Source organism: Armigeres subalbatus, chromosome 1 (assembly GCF_024139115.2).
Source record: "Armigeres subalbatus isolate Guangzhou_Male chromosome 1, GZ_Asu_2, whole genome shotgun sequence".
Taxonomy (NCBI): domain Eukaryota; kingdom Metazoa; phylum Arthropoda; class Insecta; order Diptera; family Culicidae; genus Armigeres; species Armigeres subalbatus.
The window spans coordinates 220,601,554-220,616,068 of record NC_085139.1 but is presented as its reverse complement, the minus strand read 5'-3'; the positions used below and the strand labels follow the sequence as shown (position 1 = coordinate 220,616,068).

Below are 14,515 nucleotides of genomic sequence, written 5' to 3'. Positions count from 1 at the left end.
CAAGCAAGCTTGTAACAACGAATTGAAGAATTTAAACATCTTGATTTATCAACCACCACAGTTGGTTGTTAACAAAGATGAAATAGAAAACATAATTAAATCATATCATAATACGTGTATTGGAGGCCATGTTGGTTCAAACAGACTTTATCAAAAGTTAAGGTGCCAATACACATGGAAAAATATGAAGAAATCTATTTTTGATTTTGTCAAAACATGTTCAAGTTGTCAGAAAAACAAACACACAGTTAAAACAAACGAAAATTTTGTCCTAACACCCACACCGCATAAACCTTTCCGATTAAATTGCCATGGATACAATTGGACCATTTAAAAAATAAAATACAGGAAATAGGTATGCACTAACAATACAATGCGACCTATCCAAATATATAATCATCAAGGCAATACCAAATAAACAAGCAGAAACTTTAGCTAAAGCGTTTGTGGAAAGTTTCGTTTTGATATATGGAACACCTTCAATCATTAGAACGGATCAAGGTACCGAGTATAAAACGAAATTTTTGACAAAATCGCTGAACTATTACATATGAAGCAATCTTTCTCAACACCTTACCACCCACAGACTATTGGAAGTCTTGAAAGGAATCACCGTTGCCTGAATGAATATATAAGACAGTTTGTCAATGAATCACATAGTGATTGGGATGAATGGTTACCTTATTATTCATTTTGCTACAACACGACTCCACGTCCAGATTTTCAATACACTCCATTTGAACTAATTTTCGGTCATCAAGCAGTTCTTCCTCAAAATCTAATTGATCCAAAAGCAATAGAACCAATTTATAATTTAGATCAGTATCAGTTTGAACTTAAACAAAAATTGCAAGCAGCTAGAATTAAAACCAAATATTTAATAGAAAAGGAGAAAAATAAACGAATTCAAAAGCAAGGCATGAATAGTAACCCCATCGAAATTCAAGTAAATGATAAGGTAATGATTACAAATGAAAACCGAAATAAATCAGATGCAGTTTACAAAGGACCATATACAGTGGTTCAAATAAATCATCCAAACGTTAAAATCAAAATGAAAATCAGATATACAAGAAGTTCATAAAAATAGATTAATTAAACTTCACTAAAATAATATCAAAACAGGAAAAAATGTTAAAAAAAATATAATAGTTATAGCAATGTTATCTCAAATTCAAGCCAGCAACTTTTATCGGAACGCTCTGGGCATTCCTTCTCAAAGGGGATGGTGTAGCATCCCTTACATCTTTCGCCTTATTCAAATCTGTTTCACATTAACATCTTGAAATTCAATCCTAGAGAACGAAGCCTTAAATTTATAGTTTACATTCCGTTCTCAGTAGGTCATAAAATTCCATTACAATGGCGTCTCAAACCTTTCTCTTGTTTGCACACTTTTGCCTGTTGAATAAGCACAACTGTTTTAGCCTTCCGCATGGGCGCAGCTATGCTTACGCTGCAGGGTCATATGGTTGTAATTAAATTGTTTTTGGAAACATCGCTGGTGGCTTGAGTTTGGGCAAGCATGAGCAAGTAGCCTTTAAGATATATGGTAAGCGAAATACACGAGCAGTCGAATACTGAAGCTTGAACAGAGAATGTGACATGTTATGCTATCATCCGAACTCCAAACTTTAGTCCGTGCGTGCCGCTTACGATGGGTTTTAGAAACGTTTGAAGCTCGTGAAGAAGTACAAAATAAAGGTCATTCAAAAAGAAATGTTACAAACGTTCCTTATAAACAATACTTCCGATGAAATGGAACCGGGAAAAGAAATAATGTAATCTCAATTTTTAAACATTTTTTGAAAGTGTATTCGAACTTATTGAACACCCTGTAGATCCAATTCAACAGAAGGAAGTCTGAAAAAGCGAAATATTTTAACAGAAACTGAGCACGTACCGTATTAGAGTTGTTCATTTGGTGTATTAAAAGAAAAGGTTTAATTGTTTGAAAGAAGTATTGAAGAAGTAACGAAGCGTCAAGCGCTTTTAGAGATCTTAAGAGAATTGAATGAATAAATAGTTTGTGTGTACCACAATTTATTTAAAACTGAACTTAATGGCTATTGTATCGTGCTCTTAATTCTAATTATTATTTCTGAACACGTTCCAGAACTTCAGCTTCTATCTTTATGTTGGCCAAGGCAAGGTGTTCATCACGTTCTATCTCTAACTTTCGAATAGTCTTTTACTGCTCTATTTGCATTTGGGCCAAATTTATCTTTTCTATTTCAATTTCCAACTTTTGTTCATCGAACTCCCTTTGACTCTCCCACTTCTTTTCCTCAAACAGCAATTTCTTGTCCTGCATAGCAACAAGTGCTGAAATTGATCCTGAATTAGAGGAACACTTAAATTAGACTTAGAACACTTAGAAAACTGTATTCCCAAGTAACCGTAAGCATTAATTTTAGGCTTTAAATCAGCATGAAAGATGCTTCAAAGCTTTATAACAGCCCTGCAAATGCATCAAAGTTCTCATATAGCATTATATCTGCATCGTTAATGCTGCAAGATCAAATGTTTATTAACATTAAATTAGCATTACATTAGCGTTATATGCGTAATAAAAGCAGTGTTTAATGCAGTCGAATATTTTGGTAGAAAAACCGATTGGAATTTCTGTAAGTAGTAGTGAGAACTTCCTCGGGTGAATGTATCACAACCACTATTATAATTTCTGCTAATAAAAAGAGACAAATGGTTTAAATATGCCTTTCAGCAGAAGATATGACATCGCATCCGTGGCCTAAAGAGCAAGGGAGGACAACTTTGTGAGAGCCGCGTGTCATGCTTCCAGGTTCGAGACCCATATGAGCACAGTCTACGACGAAAAATTGGCAAAACACAATATCATCGGTCTAACTTGCTAAGTATAAACATTATATATAAATAACTTGAATCACCAACAAATAATGGTGGAAAAGATAATTTTTGTTTTGCCTCAATTTCTCCAATTCGTGGTGATTCGGCAGTTGTTTATTAAAATATATAGGCAGCTGATCAGCTGCCCGCAAAAGCTCTTCAAAAGTGCGCGAAAAATTCGTTCGAAATAAATAGTGAGCGAAAAAATCTGACGTTTTATTCTTATCCCTATATTAGCATCACTAATGCAGCAATTGAGCTTTCGTCTGTGCATTATAACAGCATGCTAATTCGCCTTTTCCGGCATTATATCAGCATTGTATCTGCACTCAAAGCTAATAAACATTAAATGGGTAGCATTACGTGCAGTTATGTAGCTAAATTAAAGCAGCATTATAATGCTTACGGTTACTTGGGTTATCTCCATCGAATATTTTATTTGCTGGCTCTTCAAGTTGTTCATAGGTCACAAAACCAGAATGTGATGTTTCGATGATGATCGCTAGATTCACATTCTTCCGTTGGCCAAATATTTGTTCAAGAATATTCCAGAAAGGACACACCGTTTGTATGTATTCTGTAATTGAAGGAATATTAGAATCCAGTGTTATGTTAACGCTGTTATCTAATCCTTTTGGTAGGAGTTCAGCACCAGTTTGGCTGTTCCATGTAGATGCAGATATCTATGAAGATTTTAGATTGCTCATCTTATTTTTTAGCACAATCCAATTGAGTGCGCTTACGCGCTGCTGATTTCTACACGAATAAAAATAATCAGTGACTATGGAAGCTTTTCAAAAAAATTGGCTTATACCTCGAATATTTCAGGATTATTTTTCACTTCATTCAAAACCGTCTCAAGTATGTCTCTGGTTTCATCACTTGTCCAGCGATAAATTGGGTTCAGTCGGCGACGTTTTGTTTTCTGCTGTGTCAGATGCAAATGTTATTGTTATTTAGCATAATACAGGGCTGGTAGCGACCGAAGCCACTCAAAATAGTGACTTTAGTGACCAAAGCTGACGAAAAAAGGGACCAAATAGTGACTTTCAGTTGCAGAAAAAGTGACCAAATAGTGACTTCCAATTTCAATTGCAAGTTCGATGAGACGAAATCAAGCGTTTTTGGGTCGAAGGAGAATATTTTTTTCGTAATTTGTGGCGGAAAACACCTTTCACTCACCACTCTTTTCTCTTAGAACGAACTCAGAAGAGAAACGAAAATCGTACTCGCTTACTTTTATCTACTTAGTGACTAAGTAAAATTATTGCCCTCTCTTTTAACCTCACGGAAAATTTAATCAACATCAGTAAAAAGCAAGACAACTCAGAACTATGAGTAGTCTTCAAGCAAATCAAATTTTTACGCCAGTGAAAGTGAGCGAAATATGGTTATCACCTTTAAGGACACTCCTCACGGAATCAAAATTTGAAAGTACTCGCGTTTTCAAGGGCACACCACTCAATACGGAAGCAACGCACAACTGTCATTTTTATAATTTCAGATTGGCTGCGTCGCAGCATGCGTAAAATTATAAGAATGACAGTACTTCGAAATTTGGATTCCGTGATGAGTGTCCTTAACACCTGTTTTTCTTTCCTGGAAATTATTTTTCGGCGAAAATCTGCGTAAATGAGCATTCTCTTCTCGTGAGAATGAGTGAAAATTATGATCATTGGATTAGCTGAACACCTACTTAAGAAAGATGCAGAGAACTCTACGATTTGTCATAGATTCCTCGGATGTTTTTGGTATGTTTAGTGAGACAGGAACAACAGTACGATCGTTTTGGTAGAAAACGATACAAAAATTATGAAGATTCATGTACAACGAGCCTGGGATTGAACGCTCGACGACCTCTTGCTTGTAATGAGGACCATGCTCTCTGAACTTTTAAATATTTTTACTCCAAAATATGCAGATTTTCCGACTTGCTGTGCGTATCCATGAACGATTTTTGCTATGAAATTCGACAGCGCATGCAATCTTCAAAATTGGAGAGACTTGATCGCCTTTCTATGATATCTACTCATTAAATATATATTTTCTTGAATTTTTTAGACAAATTTTTATATGGATGTCTAATGAGGGATAAAGTCTCCTCAAATTGAGGCAACAACTCAAAGTCCAAATATCCTGAAATTGTGCTGAAATGATGGCATTTTTTTCAGTGAGGATCATTTAGCATATTTATGGATTTGTGCTGTGAAAAAATGATAGCATTTGGTCATTATTGGGAGAAGTTGTTCTAATTTTGCGTGGCCACTAAAAATTATCTTCAGGAGGAACAAAACACAGTAAATAATAGAGTAAATAAGGTTGTCAATTAAAAAAATAACTCGCCACATACGCTATAACAATACTACTTTACTGCCCATGATCGCATATTTGTGACATATGTATTTTGATTGATTTTGTAAATCGTTTGTCAATCCTCCCACAAACCCAATCATTTCCAGCTTACCACAGATGAGCTAGATAGTAAAGCCAATTTTACTGTTGTGGGGTTAGATCCATTAAATTGAGCTTTGTGAACGATTCACAGGATTTATACAAAATGAACAAAAATGCGAGTGTTACAAACATGCGATCATGAGTAGTTTAGTTCTTGGTAAAACAGGGGAGAATCAAGTCTCCCAAGGAATCAAGTCTCCCCACCTTCCCCTACTGCATGAAGTTTAAGTTTAAAAAAACTCGAAACCGACAGGTCTCTTGCTTGCATAACTGTATACCAATTTATAAATTGTGACGTAAAACACCTTCAATTAGCTACTGGTGAAATGCCAATAAGAGCAGCGAGTTAAATGGCTGGCGATGTTTCAGAGTGATCATTTTTCCAAGATACGTAAATTCATTTCCACCATGAACAAAGCATCTTTCGATGGATACATAAAGCTTTATCTTAGTCAATAGTTTCAAAATAGTTGAAAATAGTGACTTTTTGCGAGAAAAAGTGACTTTAGTGACTTGAGGTCGAAAAAAGAGACTTTTTAGTGACTAGCCCGAAAAAAGTGACCAAGTCACTAAAAAGTGACCCGCTACCAGGCCTGCATAATATATTAAACACAAGACTAGGTTTTAATTACTTACACCCTCCATATTCGCGTTCTAAACTGTCACGAAGTAATGAAATCACACGTTTGAAGCACACGATGATATGGCAATTGTACAAATGGTTACTGTGAAAAAGTGGACGAAGTTGGCAACACAAACGAAACCAAGGATGAATCATTGTATATATAAATTTCAGTGAACTCCTACCTTAATTTTCTATTACAAATCGCTTCTAGAGTCTCCTAACGACAGTAGCTCGTGTAACACTGTAATACCTGTGGTAGAGCCTGAATATATTGTGTTGCTTCTAGCAGATACGGTCACTTATAGTAGTCCAAACTAAATTAACTATTGTTGAAAAACACGTTTCAGTGGTTTTGCCTAGTAATTTCTTCCCCTATTTAGCGGTACACGAACCAAAGACACTGTATCATTACGGGCGACGGTGACGTTCGAGGCTTGACACTTGTAGACAGGGTTGGACTGCCGAGGAGTTGTTACTGATGATCCCGCCAGTGCTGCCAGTGGACGTAACATCCCCCGACCCGTAACGTACTTCCGTATCTCCGTTACTATCTCCTTTACCTGGAGCACTGACAACTTGGTTACCGGACGCTTGAACACCCCTTTCGATGTTTGGATCATGGCTTGCCGAATTCGCCCATCACTCCCTGGAATCACTCGACAAGATCTGACCCCTAACCCAGCCGTTGCGATGACCTTCATTGACAATTAATACAAGATCGTTTTCTGCCAGATTCTTCGTATCACTAAACCATTTGGTCCTATTAGCAATCGTGGGAAGATATTCGCGAATCCAACGCCGCCAGAACTGGTCTACAAGCTGTCTGGCCAAGTTCCAGTTGGTACGCGTAACCTTCATTGGCCCCGACAACATTCTAGGAGGTTGGATGACCCCGCTTGAGCTGAGTAATATGAAGTGATTCGGTGTCAACGCTTCCTGGTTGGCGCTGTCCAATGAAATGGCGGTTAACGGTCTGGAATTTACAATGGATTCAGCCTCCGACACAATCGTCCAAAGTGTCTCATCATCCGGGTTCCGTTCGCTACACAGTGCACCAAGCGCCACTTTGACAGATCTCACAAGGCGTTCCCACGAGCCTCCAAAATGTGGTGCCGACGGAGGATTGAAAATCCATTTGGTCACAGAGTTAGTAAAGGTCTCTGCTAGGTCTTGTTCGATCGCTTTTATTTCTTCCCGCAGCTCTCTACTGGCTCCCTGGAAGTTCGTCCCGTTATCCGAACGAATTTCTACGGGCGATCCTCGGCGTGCAACGAACCGACGGATAGCCATTTTACACGACTCGGTGGACAGAGAATACACGACTTCTAGGTGCACAGCTCTCACGGTAAGGCACGTAAATAACGCTATCCAACGTTTGACACAGCTACGACCGACTCGAACCTGAATGGGACCAAAATAATCAAGGCCGACATAGGAAAACGGACGTACCATTGCCGCCAGACGTGATTCTGGCAGGGGAGCCATCCTTGGTGTTGCTGGAACCGCTTTAGCGATTTTGCAGGTCTGACAATCCTTCGATACCTTTCGAATCAAAGCGCGAAGATTGATACGTGGAACCGCTGCCGAACTTCGTTTTGAACTGTTGCGTGGTTGGCGTGCAGGTATCGGCAGTGGTACCAGTCAATGATAAGTTTGGTGAGATGGTGGTGACGTGGCAAGATGACCGGAAACTTGAAATCGTATGTGACGTACGGAACTGCACCGATACGGCTATCTACCCGCATGATGCCGCGATCGTCTAAGAATGGTGACAATTTATATACGGGGCTATTTCTTTCGATGCGTTTCTTGGGGGTCATGCTTCCTGATTTCAATGTCGCTATCTCGTCCGGATACGCTGACTCTTGCACCGTACGCCAAAGGCTATTCTCGGCTTTGAGCAATTCATCCTGCTTCAAGTGTCCTGTCACTGGCGTTTTGTTTCTTGGTCCTGCGGTAGCAGTTCCCGATGTAGCGGTGCACGTATGCTGCTGTTCGCAGAAGACGATTCCACTTGGAGAAGTTGCTTATTTGGTATACGTCCTCAACTTGATGCTGATGATGTATCAAACAGGGCCGTAATTCTTCCTCCGTATTCAGCGGCTCTGTTGACCATTGCTCTGGCCATTCCGTTTCGGGCCGGTAAAGAAATTCGGGCCCTTGAAACCAGCGTGACGTTACATCCGTGCTAGGTCCTTTTCCCCACTTTGTAGCGTAGTCGGCTGGGTTGTGCTGCGTGGGAACATATTTCCACTCAAAAGATCTGGTTTTGCTAAGGATTTCTCCAACTCGAAATGCTACGAACTGACGGTATCGGCGATGTTGAGATTGGATCCAAGCCAGCGTTGTTTTCGAGTCCGTCCACATCATACGTCGTTCTATCGGGAATGTATGATATTCCTTCACCGCTTTTGCAAGCCTCGCTCCCAAGAGGGCCCCCATCAGCTCCAAACGGGGAACGGATTGTGACTTCAACGGTGCTATTTTTGCATTGGCCATAACCAACGTAACGCACACTTTCCCATTGACCACGGGGAAAAATAGGCTGCGCAAGCATATGCCTCCTCGCTCGCATCTGTAAAAACGTGAAGGTCCACCGGCCCAATATCAACAGCAGGGAATCCTGGAAAATAGGCCCTAGGTAGTCTCATCTGACCAACATTTTCAAACAACTTCGTCCATCGAAGCCAGCGCGTACGGACAACTTCGTCGACCTCGTCATCCCACTTCGTCTGGCTACGCCAAGTGTCTTGGATTATCATGCGTCCCTGGATTGTGATGTGCGACAAGATTCCTTGAGAATCAAAGAGGCTCATTACGCAGCGCAAAATGTTACGCTTCGTCAGTGCTATCGCCTCCAGCTGAAGTTCGGTGGAAAAAGGCGAGGACGTCTTCTTTCGGCAGCCATAGGAGCCCCAGAACTCCTTCCGCTACGCTCTCTGCATCAATATTGATAGCATTGGGTTGGGGTCGCTTAGGTTCTCCGACCCGTTGCACAAGGGTATCGAAAGTAGAGTGCCGATTTCGGATCTCGAATCCTCCACGTATGTGAACCTCTTTTACATCGAGCGCTACCTCAATTGCTTCCGCTTCTGTGTCGAAACTGTCGAGGTATTCGTCGACGTAGTGTTCTCTATGATGGCTTTAGCTGCCTTCGAAAACTCCACTTAATGCTCCTTTGCGTTCAGGTTCTTTTTGAGCTGGACTTGACAGGGAGAACATGTAGCTCCAAACCTACCTATGTATATCCATTACGAATGATTTAACTGGTTCCGAGTAGTGTTGCCGATACAAAAACCGCTGGCTTTGCGCATCTTGGTTTCGAATTCTGAACTGATGAAACATTTGTTTCAGGTCTCCGCTAACTGCAACAGGTCGCACACGGAATTTGCAAAGCACCGAAGCGAGGGGAGTTAATAGATCCGGTCCCTAAAGGAGCGTGGTGTTCAACGAAATATCTCCGACCTTCGCCACAGCATCCCCAACAAGTCTAATTTTACCCGACTTTTGGGGTTTCTAACAGCACCAATGGTAAGTGCCACACCCTGCGAGGGTCCGCTGATTCCATTTCCTTCGGAGCTACTTCATGAATGTAGTTTCTTTCCAAATACTCGGTGTTTTGCTGCTGTACGCTCGCCTGCAGTTCAGGATTTCTACCCATTCTTCTCTCGAAACATTTCAAGCAACGCTTTGCCATGGGAAAACTATTAAGTAGATTTAAACGGTTATACCGCCACCACAGCCCTGTCTCAAACCTAGCGCCTACGGGTTTCGGTGTTGTTTCTAAAATCTGACGGGCTCGCTGGTTCTCTATCGATTCCGGACCTTTGTCTGCTGAGACACCAACGCTCTCCACCGTGAAGTGTCGCTTGACGAGATCATGCAGTTCTTGGTCAGCTTGGTATTCACCTTGACATTCGCAAACGTGCAGCGTGAAGTTTGTCGCCTTTTGTCCTTCAGCGGTGTACCCATAAATTGACCAGCCAAGACGTGTCTTGCTGGCTAGAGGATCGCCTATTCGACCTTCACGCAAGTTCAGTGTTGCAATCAAGCTGGCATTATTGGAGCCGATAAGGATCCCAGGTGTGGCTGCTTCGTAGCTACTGACTGGTAGGCCCCGAAGATAGGTGTACTGTCGTGCCAAATCTGCATAGTTCAAAGTTTGCTTCGGAAGATTGAGGCTAGCGACCGTCCTTGCATCGTACAGTGTGAACAGTTCGCTTTTTCCTTCTCCAGAGACCTCCAAACGAATCCGTTGAGACTTAGGTTCCTGTCGAGTTACGTTGCTGGTCCATGTTAGACAAAGGGGAAGTGGTTTGCCGTCATCGATGCCTAATCGGTCAGCAATTGATTGTTCGACCAGAGTCATGTCCGATCCGTCATCCAGGAACGCGAAAGTTTCTACACATTTACCCTTCCACACCAACTTAACGGGGAGGATTCGAAATATTGTAGATTTTTGGTAGCATGATGTGCATTCAGTCCGTCCCTAGGGGTCTCGCATTGCTTCACTGACGTCTGTTCTTCTTTGCGTGGTGATTGATGCTTAGGTGCTCCAGAATGCAGCAGCCGATGGTGTCGTTGCTGACAGCCATCCACGCCACAGTGAGCTTGCAGTTTGCAAGGGCGTCGTCCGTGCTTTCCCAGACACGTGCGACAGAGGTGGTGATTTTGGACGATCTTCCAGCGGCTTTCAGGCTCCCACATCTTAAACGTTGCGCAATCTTTACCTTGTGGCTGCTTCCGTTACACGCCAGACACAACAACTCTTTTGGACTCCTTCCTTTCAGTTCGTCTTCTTGGTTGCCTCCCTTCTTGGATAGTTCGCTGGCTAGGTGAGCATTGAGAAAATTTTTCTCTCTTCCACGATCCGACCTGCTCGGACGCGACTGCTTACATTCCGTTGTGATGGTGACATCCGAAGCAGCAGTCACCAGCATAGACATATAGCCAGCGAATGTGCGCAAATCAACCGCCGCAAACTGTTGTTTGTATAGCGCCCAATTCAGACGCTGTTGCGCCGGAATCTTCTCTACCAGTTCCCGTATAAGAACTGGGTTACACAGGTGTGCCACTTGCCCAGAAGCTTCAACATGGTCACAAAGGTTCTGGACCGCCATCCCGAATGTTATCAGCGTCTCCAACCTTTCCGCCCTTGGTGCTGGAGTATCGCGAACCTTGTCCAGCAGCGTTTGGATGATCAGTTCCGGTCTCCCATATAGCATGTACAAAGTAGACATTACTTGCGGGACACAAGCTGGTAGAAGCAAACGGCTTTTCACCGATTCGAATGCCTTACCCTGCAGCGCACGTTGGAGTCGGGCCAAATTCTCCACATCGGAATAGCCGCACGCATTTGTGGAGTTCACGTACGCACTATAGAATAATGGCCAATCTTCTGGATCTCCTCGGAATGGCGGGGAGATCCTTTGGCATGACCTGTCTCGCCATCAACTGATGCTGCGAAGGTCCCACCAGATACGATATCGGAGGCGCAGGGGTGAAATTTGCTGGAGAATGCCCCTAGGGAGGCTTGTGGAAAAAGCGGCCTAGGTTGTGTTCTGGGAATGTGAGTGCTTGTTGCTGACGCACCATAAGGTTGTACCTGCGGTATCGAAGCCGTTGGGATGGTAGGGCAGGCAGTAACCACATTTGTCATATTATCATTCGCCACCCTGGGCATCGAAGGTTCTTGAGTGCTAATTGTAAATGCACTCGTTTGATGAAAGTTGTTCATACCAAGCGGCGGGTACCCAGACTAATGCGGAGTAGCAATCGTTGTAAGCGGAATTAGCTGAACCGGACCAGTAAGACTATTGGTCGAACTACTCAGCCTGCCAAGAAATATTGAGGACAGCGACGGATCGAATACACTTCGGTTGAAAGAACCCGCAGTTGTCGGGGTGGAACTGTCGTTGAGCACAGGTAGGACTGATGCTGCTACCTGTCCCATCGCACTCGCTGGTGTGATTGACAGATTATTCATCTCGCCGACCATCTCTCCCAGCCAGTCACCTACCTTTTCCGATTCCTACCGCAGCAGACTGCTCGTTGAAAGCATTTGATGCCTCACTGCTTAATACTCCCTGCATAGCGTTTTCCGTGATCCGTACTAACATCGCCTTCTTCCGTTCCATTTCTTTTTTGTTCATTTCTTCCATGTGCTGCTCAAGCATTATCCGTTGATCTCTGATCCACTGCAGGCTCGCACGCGCCTGTTCCGACAACAAAGACTGGACTGAACTAGTTGCATGTACTGCGACTGGATTTGTAACAGGAGGTTGGAATCCGGAGGGCCCAGCAATTACGGGCGGTAACGATGGGAGTGCTGTCGATGACATGTTGTACGACGCTGCCGTGAAAGCTGGTGAATTTCAGTTATTTTGCCTTTTGTTTTTCAGTGGAACAGGGTACCCAAACTGATTATTATGGGTAAATCTTGAGATTTTGGGCACCCACTATTCCACTTCCCGGAAAGATGCCAGAGACAGAGCGAAATGATTGCAAAATTGTCGCCGGAGGTCGAACAATGTAGACGACATGGTATTCTGCGCGGTTTGTGAGGAATGGTTCCACTACCGATGCGTAGGAGTGACCTCAGCCGTGGTCAACGAAAGCTGGATGTGCGCTGGATGCTCGGCTCTGCCATCGTCCACACGGATCGGCGAACTAGGAGCCGGCGACAAATCGATCACTGTTACCACCGTGTCCTCGGGAGCCACTGGATCGTTACCGGCGATGACCCCATCGTCAAGCACGGTGCCATTTTCAATTAATTCGGAATGATCGCTTTAGCGAATTCTCTATGATCGCTTTAGCTGCCTCGGGAAACTCCACTTCGTGTTCCTTCGCGTTCAGGTTCTTGATGAATTGGGCTTGACAGGGAGAGCATGTAGCTCCAAAGCTACCTACATCCATAACGAATGTTTTAACTGGTTCCGAGTGGTGTTGTTGATACAAAACCGCTGGCTGGGCGCATCTTGGGTTCGAATTCTGAACTGATGAAACATTTGTTTCAGGTCTCCGCTAACTGCAACAGGTCGCTCACGGAATTTGCAAAGCACCGAAGCGAGGGGAGTTAATAGATCCGGTCCCTTAAGGAGCATGGTGTTCAATGAAATATCCCCGACCTTCGCCGCCGCATCCCAAACAAGTCTAATTTTACCCGACTTTTTGGGGTTTCTAACAGCACCCAATGGTAAGTGCCACACCCTGCGAGGGTCCGTTGATTCCATTTCCGTCGGCGTCACTTCATGGATGTAGTTGCATTCCAAATACTCGGTGATTTGCCGCTGTACGTTCGCCCGCAGATCTGGGTCTCTATCCATCCTTCTTTCAAAACATTCTAAGCGACGTTTTGCCATGGAAAAACTATTGTTGAAAAACACGTTTCAGTGGTTTTGCCTAGTAATTTCTTCCCCTATTTAGCGGTACACGAACCAAAGACACTGTATCATTACGGGCGACGGTGACGTTCGAGGCTTGACACTTGTAGACAGGGTTGGACTGCCGAGGAGTTGTTACTGATGATCCCGCCAGTGCTGCCAGTGGACGTAACAGTATAAATATAATAAAATAATAAATACTGCAATATAATTTTAATATGATGTTCATTGTCAAGCAAGAAAACAGGAAGTAAAAGCAAATAAAGTTAGTTTTTGGTAAAACCCGTAACGGTTCGGTGCGTTTTTCTTTCGTCGGGGTTTTTTTGTCTAGAAAAAGTCTGTTTGGGTTGGGAATTTGTCTCGTTTTAGACAGTTACTAGATTTTCAAATTCTCATTTGAAGTAGGCGTCGAGATAAGAGAAGAAATGTTTCTTAAAATATTTGAAATATTTATATATTTTGTGGGCTTCGTGCGGTTAGCGACGTCAATCGTCTAGACGCATGTGTTGTGGAATGTGGGTTCGATTCCGCTCCGGTAAGGAGAAAACTTTTCGTAAAGCGAAAAGTTCTCCACTGGTCCGCTGGGTGTTGTGTAAATGTCCTGCCCGTTGTCTCATGCTAGATGTTAAGTGTTCAGTCTGTGCGACCTCTGGTCGAAGACGGTGATCCTGTCTTTATTTATTTTTTATTGCTTATTTCTACGCAGAACTCATTGTTACGCAGATGTGAATAAATACCCCTATTAATTTCTAGTTCAACCTGAATGTTAACAGTTTTTCAAATACCACCTAAATTTTCTATGATTTTTTGTTTTGGTGATTTTTTTTCCGTGGGGTTAGCTCTGTATTTCATTAGGGGTATTCACTCAACAGCGTAGGTTGCTGCGTATCTGATTATAGAAATGTTTCACACCCAATCACAAGGCACATATTTCAAATCGCCTTATTAACATTATTAACCAAGATTTTTATTGACTCAAAGAATTTCTTTTCCAAGAGTTTTAGAAATTTTATTAGTTCCATAAGTCCTAAGAAATTAAGCTGTCGAAATGTATTTCCCAAAATTTCTGAACGGGAACTTCTATCAGTTCCTAAAAATTTCCGTAGGATCTTCAGGTATATCCTGCTGCAATTCTCTGTTATTCTTTGTTGGCATAATTGCACTCCCGAGCCTATCAATTCAT

At 42.6% G+C, this 14,515-nt stretch overlaps 1 protein-coding gene and 1 long non-coding RNA gene across 5 annotated transcripts in view; both read left to right on the top strand.

Annotated features, from left to right (window-relative positions):
• Positions 1–13,613, top strand: part of LOC134211164 (uncharacterized) — a 51,889-nt gene extending 38,276 nt beyond the window's left edge. Inside the window, exons 2-4 of one of the 3 annotated variants that reach the window (XR_009978956.1) lie at positions 12,121–12,260; positions 12,967–13,145; positions 13,376–13,613. This is a non-coding gene — a long non-coding RNA (uncharacterized LOC134211164). Of the gene's footprint in view, positions 1–12,020; positions 12,292–12,966; positions 13,146–13,375 lie in introns of those variants that run through there. The other 2 variants (XR_009978952.1, XR_009978957.1) reach the window with 2 other exon arrangements.
• LOC134205789 (protein-tyrosine sulfotransferase) overlaps positions 1–14,515 on the top strand; it is a 463,178-nt gene that overhangs the window by 330,163 nt on the left and 118,500 nt on the right. The gene's annotated exons all lie outside the window — the stretch shown is intronic.